This window comes from Entelurus aequoreus, linkage group LG13, assembly GCF_033978785.1.
Source record: "Entelurus aequoreus isolate RoL-2023_Sb linkage group LG13, RoL_Eaeq_v1.1, whole genome shotgun sequence".
NCBI lineage: Eukaryota > Metazoa > Chordata > Actinopteri > Syngnathiformes > Syngnathidae > Entelurus > Entelurus aequoreus.
The window spans coordinates 19383860-19395228 of NC_084743.1; positions in this window are offsets into that span (position 1 = coordinate 19383860).

Below are 11369 nucleotides of genomic sequence, written 5' to 3' on the forward strand. Positions count from 1 at the left end.
CTGGGAACGAATCCCGTCCCACAAGAAATGCCCTGTGGGACATCACAGGAAACTTTGTATTACATTGTGTTCCTGACAAGAAGACAAAAGGCTGTCTTTTGAAACCTACCAAGAGTAAGGCTCGTAAAACTCCACTGTGTAAGGGGGGGCTGGGGGGGGAAGCAAGATGGTGTTTCTGTTTTCTCTCATGTATGGTAATCAACAGAAGGCTGTTGTTCTGGCCAAAGGACTTCAAATCGGAGAGAACCAAGGATCTGCCCAATTTCCAGACAAACTTTTTTTTAACTATTTTACAACTAGGGATGATGTTCGAAACCGGTTCTCCCGGTTGTTCGATAAGAAAAGAACCGTTCGATAAGAAAAGAACCGATTCCATGGACTCGAATCCCTTTTTGAGAACCGGTTCCCGTTGTCGAGGCCACTATAGTAAAGAAAAAGAGTTGGTTCTTTATTCGAATCCCTGGGAACGAATCCCGTCCCACAAGAAATGCCCTGTGGGACATCACAGGAAATGTGATGTCACACAAGCAGCAAAAATAATGGACCGGAAAAAACGCCTCAAGGCATGGCCATTCATCTATAGTGATCGCAGAGACAGGTTGTTTTTGTGTTAATATATATATTTGTTTTTCTGAAAAATCCCACTTAATATACTTTGGGTAACAACAGTCAATATTTGTTTTTTTTTGTTTTTTTAGGGGGGTAACAGTCAATATTTATTTATTTATTTTATTTTATTTTTTTCTTATAAAATAAAAGTGAGCTTTTGTTAAACCAAATATTGTGGTTTTTTTTCCATATACAACAACCTACCTGGATTCGATAAGAGAACCGATAAGGAATTGGTTCGATAAGAGGATTCGATAATGGGCTCGAACTCGATAATTTCTTATCAAACATCATCCCTATTTACGACCTCTTCGTTTGAATTGTTGGGTAACCAAAGGCAACGCTGTTTACGACCCACTTCCCTCTGGAAGCAGCTGTGGTCAGGTGGGGGGAGAAAGTCAAATAAAGAAGGAGGAGTGCAATCTTTGGGCAGAGCGTGCTGGAGATTGTAGAAAGATACAATGTCCGGGCGACTCTCCTCAATATATTGAGTCCAAATTGAATTCTGTCTCTGTTTAATTCTTTGCCTCTTGTCTTGTTTAATAGATGTCATCAGTGCTTGAACCTGACACTAAGTAAGATGAAATATCTCAAATAAGGCTGATATTTGCTTATTTTCTGTCTGATAAGATAATTCTTCTCACTAAGCAGATTTTATGTTAGAGTGTTTTACTTGTTTTAAGTGTTTTGGCCCTAAATGATCTCAGTAAGATATTACAGCTTGTTGCTGAGATTTGATGACCTATATTGAGTAAAACATGCTTGAAACTAGAATATCAAGTGTTGCAAAGCTGTGTCATCAACACTCACAAGTATAAAACTACTTTTTTAAAGTAAGAATTTCTTATTTTAAGCAGGGGAAAAAAAAGATGACTTTGACACAATTGTGTCTCATAATTAAAACAGATGACAGCCAAATGGACTTTGCTGTTTTATTTTCAATGAAACAATAGAACATAAGTACTCATATAGTAGTCAAACTCGTTTCGTAAAATAATTAGCATATGCCTAGAATTTCCGCCAGGTCAAACTCGTCACGTCACGAGTCATCATTTTCAAAATGGAGGAGGCTGATTTCAATCATTTGAAATCGCATGAAGGGAAGAAGATTACGAGCTATTCAGTAGGATTTAAGGTCCAAGCTATTGAATATGCTAAAAAGAACAGTAAGCAGCTATGTTTTATTTATATACCGTAGCTGTGTGTGTCAAATACGAGTCATTAAATGACTCCCGCCTCCTGGTGGTAGAGGGCACTAGTGATCCTTCTTGCGACTACTCGGCTGCAGAAGAAGTGACAACAAGCAGCAACAGCTTTAGCAGCGATCGTTTATTATTTCCTCTCGCTTGCACTTTTAACATGGAGGATTACATATCTAAAATAAAACAGTTCTCTAAACTGGACTTTCAATCGAAGCAGGAGGTAATAATTAAAGGAAGATCTCCATCGAGACAGAGAGACGTTTAAAACTGAAGAAAGATAAGGAAGACTTCTATAAACAAGTTGTCGATGCTTTTATTCAGAAGGAGCTGCGCATGGACTTCATTTTTAAGTAAAGGTAAGACCATAATAAGGTTTTTTTTTATGAAATGTTCTTTTCATGACGGTATCCTTACATCACACTCAAATTTATAAGCGCAGGCCTACATTTACCGCATGCCTTTGGTAAGCGCCGGAGTGAGAAGAGGTTTTAAATTAATTACCACCCCTGTGGAAATTCAAGGAAATACGGTATGCGCACTAATTGACTGAAAGAGCACGCACTTGGAGCGATGATGTCATGTTTTCGATGGGAAAATGCATTTTTAGACCATACACTGCAAAAAGTCAGTGTTCAAAAACAAGAAAAAACAAAACAAAAATTAGGGACATTTTATTTGAACTAAGCTAAATTATCTGCCAATAGAACAAGAAAATTTGGCTTGTCAAAACTTTCCAAAACAAATAAAATTAGCTAACCTCAATGAACCCAAAATTACCTTAAAATAAGTATTTTCTCACTAATAACAAGTGTACTACTATATGAGTACGTATTTTCTATTGTTTCATTGAAAATAAAACAGCAAAGTCCATTTGTCTGTCATCTGTTTTAATTATGAGACATAATTGTGTCAAAGTCATGATTTTTTTTTCCTGCTTGAAATAAGAAATTATTACTTTAAAAAAGTAGTTTTATACTTGTGAGTGTTGATGACACAGCTTTGCAACACTTGATATTCTAGTTTCAAGCATGTTTTACTCAATATAGCTCATCAAATCTCAGCAACAAGCTGTAATATCTTACTGAGATCATTTAGGAGCAAAACACTTAAAACAAGTAAAACACTCTAACATAAAATCTGCTTAGTGAGAAGAATGATCTTATCAGACAGAAAATAAGCAAATATCACCCTTATTTGAGATATTTCATCTTACTTAGATTTCAGTTTTTGCAGTGTAGGATTTGCCTGAGCGGCTAGGAGACACCGAGAGTAACAAGCGGTTGCCTTTCCATTAAGAACAATAAATTAGTTTTAGTATAAGTTTGCTGGTTTCAAGAAATGTAATGCCGAGCTCATATCATTATTTCAAGATAATGGCACTAGCATTTACTTATTTAAGAATATTTTTCAACATATTGAGCAAAAAGGTCTCTTTTTTTTTTTCTACCCAGAAAAGTGCACTTGTTATTAGTGAGAATATACTTATTTTAAGCTATTTTTGGCTTCATTGACGTTAGCTACTTTTACTTGTTTTGGAGAGTCTTGACAAGCCACATTTTCTTGTTCTATTGGCAGATAATTTTGCTTAGTTCAAGTAAAATACCCCTCATTTTTTATTTTTTTCCCTTGTTTTTGAACACGGACTTTTTGCAGTGCACTCAGTCAAATCATATTTTTGATGTAGATGAGGGGTGTCGAACTCATTTCAGCCGGACTATTAAAATCACGGCATTAAAACAAACAAAAATAAAGACAACTTCAGATTGTTTTCTTTGTCTTACTTTGGCCAAAAGTAGACGTGGTAGCCATTTTGTTGTGTTGTTCATATTTCGGTCGTCCTGCTTATCCATCCATTTTCCCCCGCTTATCCGAGGTCGGGTCGCGGGGGCAGCAGCCTAAGCAGAGAAGCCCAGACTTCCCTCTTCAGGATCCCGAGGTGTTCCCAGACCAGCCGGGAGACATAGTCTTCCCAACGTGTCCTGGGTCTTCCCCTTGGCTTCCTGCCGGTCATGATATCAAGCAGGAAATCAAAATTAAAACTCGGGTGATACTTGGTATGGAAAAACTGACAATAGAAAATCTAAATAAAAATCTACAGTGTATAAACCATGAATACAAATCTAAATATAACGTATTGGAAGTCAAAGCAAACAACAACACACATTTTCAATTGACTGTTTTGGAATATTTTGTACCACAGGTACACGGTTCTGTTATTGTACTGTTTGTATCTGTCAGATCTTAAATTAACAACTGAATATGGCATACTTGTGAGGCTCCGGCCTCAGCTCGGTTACCTTTGTCACCACGGTTTCCTGCACCCTGTGTTTTGTGTAGTTTCACTCAACAAGTGTGTATTCAGCACGCCACGTTGGTAAATGACGGCTCGAAAACGTCTTTCTTTGGTTGCAATCTCAGTAAGACTGTGTCAAAGTAACACCAGTTGTGACATACTTTCACAAAAATAAGCCAGATGATGATTATGATCGAAGTATTAAATCCATATGACATCATAATACAAACCCCAAAACCAGTGAAGTTGGCACGTTGTGTAAATGGTAAATACAAACAGAATACAATGATTTGCAAATCATTTTCTACCTATATTCAATTGAATAGACTGCAAAGACAAGATACTTAACGTTCCAACTGGAAAACTTTGTTATTTTTTGCAAATATCAGCTAATTTGGAATTTGATGCCTGCAACATGTTTCCAAAAAGCTGGCACGAGTGGCAAAAAAAGACTGATAAAGTTGAGCAATGCTCATCAAACACTTATTTGGAACATCCCACAGGTGAACAGGCTCATTGGGAACAGGTGGGTGCCATGATTGGGTATAAAAGCAGCTTCCGTGAAATGCTCAGTCACTCACAAACAAGGATGGGGCGAGGGTCACCACTTTTTCAACAAATGCGTGAGCGAATTGTCGAACAGTTTAAGAACAACATTTCTCAACCAGCTTTTGCAAGGAATTTAGGGATTTCACCATCTACGCTCCGTAATATCATCAAAAGGTTCAGAGAATCTGGAGAAATCACTGCACGTAACATTGAATGCCCGTGACTTTGGACACCTCAGGCGGTACTGCATCAAAAAGCGACATCGGTGTGTAAAGGATATCACCACATGGGGTCAGGAACACTTCAGAAAACCACTGTCAGTAACTACAGTTGGTCGCTACATCTGTAAGTGCAAGTTAAAACTCTACTATGCAAAGCCAAAGCCATTTGTCAACAACACCCAGAAACGCAGCCGGTTTCGCTGGGCCCGAGCTCATCTAAGATGGACTGATGCAAAGTGGAAAAGTGTTCTGTGGTCTGACGAGTCCACATTTCAAATTGTTTTTGGAAACTGTGGGCGTCGTGTCCTACGGAACAAAGAGGAAAATAATAATCCGGATTGTTCTAGGCGCAAAGTTAGTTAGTTTGTTAATTAGTGCCCAAGACATGGGTAACTTACACATCCGTGAAGGCACCATTAATGCTGAAAGGTACATACAGGTTTTGGAGCAACATATGTTGCCAATCAAAGCAATGTTATAATGGACGCCCCTGCTTATTTCAGCAAGACAATGCCAAGCCACGTGTTACAACAGCGTGGCTTCGTAGTAAAAGAGTGCGGGTACTAGACTGGCCTGCCTGTAGTCCAGACCTGTCTCCCATTGAAAATGTGTGGCGCATTATGAAGCCTAAAATAGCACAACGGAGACCCCCGGACTGTTGAACAACTTAAGCTGTACATCAAGCAAGAATGGGAAAGAATTCCACCTGAAAAGCTTCAAAAATGTGTCTCCTCAGTTCCCAAACGTTTACTGAGTGTTGTTAAAAGGAAAGGCCATGTAACACAGTGGTCAAAACTGTTTTGCAATGTGTTGCTGCCATTAAATTCTAAGTTAAAGGCCTACTGAAAGCCACTACTACCGACCACGCAGTCTGATAGTTTATATATCAATGATGAAATCTTAACATTGCAACACATGCCAATACGGCCGGGTTAACTTATAAAGTGACATTTTAAATTTCCCGGGAAACTTCCGCTTGAAAACGTCTATGTATGATGACGTATGCGCGTGACGTCACGACGCCAACGGAAGTATTCGGACCCAATGTGTCACCATACAAACTGCTCTGTTTTCATCGAACAATTCCACAGTATTCTGGACATCTGTGTTGGGGAATCTGTTGCAATTTGTTTAATGAACAATGGAGACTGCAAAGAAGAAAGTTGTAGGTGGGATCGGTGTATTAGCGGCTGGCTGCAGCAACACCAACACCAGGAGGTTGTGTTGTGTTTGAGCTGGATAGCAGACGCGCTACGGTGAGTACAGCTTTGGCTTCCAAACATTTGATCGCTTGCCCGTACGTGCGTGTCGATATGTGCATGTCACGTACGTAACTTTGGGGAAATATATGTTTCTTGCCGACTCTGATGGCGGCCGGGGTGTCGTCGAAAACTACAACGCCCGCCGCCGCTCCGTAGCTAAGTTAGCTTCAATGGCTCGTTAGCAACATCATTGTTAAGCTTCGCCAAGCTGGAAATTATTAACCGTGTAGTTACATGTCCATGGTTTAATAGTATTGTTGATTTTCTATCTATCCTTCCAGTCAGGGGTTTATTTATTTTGCTTCTATCTGCATTTGAGCCTGATGCTATCACGTTAGCTCCGTAGCTAAAGAGCGTCGCTGATGTATTGTCGTGGAGATAAAAGTCACTGGGAATGTCCATTTCGCGTTCTCGACTCTCATTTTCAAGAGGATATAGTATCCGAGGTGGTTTAAAATACAAATCCGTGATCCACAATAGAAAAAGGAGAAAGTGTGGAATCCAGTGAGACCTTGTACCTAAGTTACGGTCAGTGTGAAAAAAGATACACCCTGCACTGCACTCTAGTCCTTCACTCTAACGTTCCTCATCCACGAATCTTTCATCCTCGCTCAAATTAATGGGGTAATCGATGCTTTCTCGGTCCGAATCTCTCTCGCTCCATTGTAAACAACGGGGAATTGTGAGGAATACTAGCTCCTGTGACGTCACGCTACTTCCGGTACAGGCAAGGCTTTTTTTTTATCAGCGACCAAAAGTTGCGAACTTTATCGTCGTTGTTCTCTACTAAATCCTTTCAGCAAAAATATGGCAATATCGCGAAATGATCAAGTACGACACATAGAATGGATCTGCTATCCCCGTTTAAATTTAAAAAATTCATTTCAGTAGGCCTTTAATTACTATTTGCAAAAAAATATTACGTTTCTTAGTTGGAACATTAAATATCTTGTCTTTGCAGTCCATTCAATTGAATATAAGTTGAAAAGGATTTGCAAATCATTGTATTCTGTTTTTATTTACGAATTACACAACGTGCCAACTTCACAGGTTTCGGGTTTTGTATTATAGTACTAGTAGACACTAGATGGCAATAGTGCAGGGGTCACCAACGCGGTTCCCGCGGGCACCAGGTAGCCCGTAAGGACCAGATGAGTAGCCCGCTGGCCTGTTCTAAAAATAGCTCAAATAGCAGCACTTACCAGTGAGCTGCCTCTATTTTTTAAATTGTATTTATTTACTAGCAAGCTGGTCTCGCTTTGCCCGACATTTTTAATTCTAAGAGAGACAAAACTCAAATAGAATTTGAAAATCCAAGAAAATATTTTAAAGACTTGGTCTTCACTTGTTTAAATAAATTCATTTTTTTTTTTACTTTGCTTCTTATAACTTTCAGAAAGACAAATTTAGAGAAAAAATGCAACCTTAAAAATGATTTTAGGATTTTTAAACACATATACATTTTTACCTTTTGAATTCCTTCCTCTTCTTTCCTGACAATTTAAACCAATGTTCAAGTAATTTTTTATTTTTTTATTGTAAAGAATAATAAATACATTTTCATTTAATTCTTCATTTTAGCTTCTGTTTTTTCGACGAAGAATATTTGTGAAATATTTATTCAAACTTATTATGATTAAAATTTTAAAAAATTATTCTGGCAAATCTAGAAAATCTCTAGAATCAAATTTAAATCTTATTTCAAGGTCTTTTGAATTTCTTTTAAAATTTTTGTTCTGGAAAGTCTAGAAGAAATAATGATTTGTCTTTGTTAGAAATATAGCTTGGTCCAATTTGTTATATATTCTAACAAAGTGTAGATTGGATTTTAACCTATTTAAAACATGTCATCAAAATTCTAAAATTAATCTTAATCAGGAAAAATTACTAATGATGTTCCATAAATTATTTTTTAAAGTTTTTCTCTTCTTTTTTTCGGTTGAATTTTGAATTTTAAAGAGTCGAAATTGAAGATAAACTATGTTTCAAAATGTAATTGTCATTTTTTTTGTGTTTTCTCCTCTTTTAAACCGTTCAATTGAGTGTAAATATCATTAATTATTAATAATAACATAGAGTTAAAGGTAAATTGAGCAAATTGGCTATTTCTGGCAATTTATTTAAGTGTGTATCAAACTGGTAGCCCTTCGCATTAATCAGTACCCAAGAAGTAGCTCTTAGTTTCAAAAAGGTTGGTGACCCCTGCAATAGTGTATAAAGGCTCGGATGTGTGGCCTATCCAAAGAAGTAGTCATTGTCATTCGGCTCAATGTGCCAGTCTAGTCTCATGTTGCGCCTTACAAAGTGTTTATACTGTAAGTATTGTGGTTATTACACACTGCGTGTTGGATTGTGCTTTTACCAGATTTGAAATCGCCATGTAAAATCTCTAATGCTAATCGGAAGCACGTATATGGCAAAGCATAGCATCGAGCTTGTGAATACATTTGAAAAGTGGAGCCTTACTTTACGTTTGAGCGTTTTCTATCAGGCATACTCGCTTCATGGGCAGGGAAAAATGCAACTTTGCCAAGAGGCAACGAAAACTTGGAAATATACGTGAATCGATACCCGGTAGTCAGAATAAAAGTACCGAATTCAGTACTTATTCCTACATGCGCGTGTTTTTAGCTTGATGCATCTTGCAGAAGGTTAGCTAAATGTTGCACAGGATGTAAACACAAATAGTCTTAGTGTGTTGTAGTCTTGAGTTCAGGAGAGTTTTAGTATGTTTTGGGGTCAGTGTTGAGGGTTTGTGGCTTTGAGGTGTCATTGTCTGTGAGTAATGGCTGACTGTTTAGCCCAGTAATCCAGATTTGAAAAATGATGGTCTATGGTGTACGTTTATTTCAAACATGCATAAAGTTACACAATATATCACGTATGTGTCACATGTCAAATGCAACAAATCATCACTTCTGGGTTTCAGGCGATGGCCTAAGCCTCTTTAGGCTACTCTTTGTTTACCTGAATCAGTGCACATTTAGGCGTATTTTGAAAGGTTTAGAGGCAAATATATAAGCAATCATGAAAAAAAATATTTCAAATGGGGATGGATTTGTGTACACTCCTAAGAAAAATATATTTTTTAAAGATTTAAACCATTTATCATCACCAAAAGGTTACTGCTCGCTATACAGCCTTGATGTATTGTCACACACACATTAGGTGTGGCAAAATTATTCTCTGCATTTGACCCATCACCCTTGATCACCCCCTGGCAGGTGAGGGGAGCAGTGGGCAGCAGCAGAATCATTTTTGGTGATTTAACCCCCAATTCCAACCCTTGATGCTGAGTGCCAAGCAGGGAGGTAACGGCTCCCATTTTTATAGTCTTTGGTATGACTCGGCCGGGGTTTGAACTCACCACCTACCGATCTCAGGGCTGACACTCTAACCACTAGGGAGAAAAAGGATAAGTTTGCTTGCAGTTGATTTCCTGCTACAAGTATTAGTAGCAGGAAGTATTAGTGAAGTATTGGGGTCAGTCAAGTCCTCAAATGACCCAGGATCCGGAATCCTTTCCTACAGATTTAGTCCAGTATTTACAAAGTAGTTACTAAAAATTTCAACTACTTTGTTCAAATTGTAATTTTTCGGATTGAGGGTAATCCTTCTTAGCGCAATTATATTGAATTATATTTAGGATGTCCTATGTTGTCTTTGTTAATGTCTAATAAATGACTGTAATATTATTTTCCACATGTTTGTAGTATGCTAGTTAGCTTGTGTGACAGTCTCTCACCGTCCGGGTTCCATGGACCACCAAAGATAGACAGTACGTTGAGCAGGTTTGACTTTGTTTATTTTTCAATAAAACCTTTCAGTCTCATCGGGTCGCTTTCAACTCTGCCGCTTCTTCCACTGGTCGCTCTTCGGTCCACTTTTCAGCCAGCCGCGTCTGCGTCTTCCTCTTCCTCTGGCTCTCTTCCTCTTGCGTGCTGCATGTGCTTCTGGCTCTCCAACTCCTTCTTCTGTCCCCTCGTTCTCAGCTGTCACCCTTTTACACACCGAATGATTGAAATATGAAATCCGTGCTGCAGTCTGCAGGTGTACCTAATGTTGTGGCCCTGCAATCATTCACAACTTCTCCAACACGAACATTATTGTTCTTTTTGGCTTCTTATTAAATAACTTTTTTAAATAAATTCAATCTTGCACGTGGAAAGTTTAAGTGTGGGCTTTAGGTGATATAACACTCCCGTCAGGGGGTGCATTCTCTACCACCAGGAGGCTGGATTACTGCGAGCCTCAGCCAGTGCGTCTTCGCAGCCGTTTTATGATTGCTCAGCACAAGAAATACTGACACACATACAGTTGTTGACTAAATACACTGTACATTATATACCTCAGCTAACTAAACTATGGAAATGTATAATATAGTTCATATAGCAATACGGTCTCACTGCACAGCAGGCCAGCAGTTAGCCGAGTCCGCAATCCATGTTGAGGCACAACATGGATTGAACGGCAAATGTGAAAATTCAGCGATTTTAAATAAAAAATAATCTAAAACTGGTGAAGTTAAATGGAAAATAACTTTATAGTATAATCACTAGATACATATAACAATTTAATTATTTTTTTTTCTTTTTAAATTTTTTTTCTTTCCATGATGGCACTTGAGGCCCCGCCTCACCTGCCTCCCCTGACTGCACGTCACTGACAGGATCATACATTGGTCATATTCAAAGTCCTCATGTGTCCAGGGACATATTTCCTGAGTTTATAAACATAATATATACATTTTAAAAAAAACTAAAAAAGATTTTGTGATGCAAAAAAATATCGATGTAATCATAGTAGTGTCGACTAGATACGCTCCTGTACTTGGTATCATTACAGTGGATGTCAGGTGTAGATCCACCAATGGCGTTTGCTTACATTGTGCGGCAGACCGGTGTATAGTACCGAATATGATTTGATTGATTGATTGATTGAGACTTTTATTAGTAGGTTGCACAGTGAAGTACATATTCCGTACAATTGACCACTAAATGGTAACACCCGAATAAGTTTTTCAACTTGTTTAAGTCGGGGTCCACTTAAATTGATTCATGATACAGATATATACTATCATATATACTATCATCATAATACAGTCATCACACAAGATAATCACATTGAATTATTTACATTATTTACAATCAGGGGTGTGGAGGGGGGGGTGGGGGGGGGGTATGGACATCAAGTAGTGGACATAGAGAGAGAGAGAGAGAGAGAGAGAGAGAGA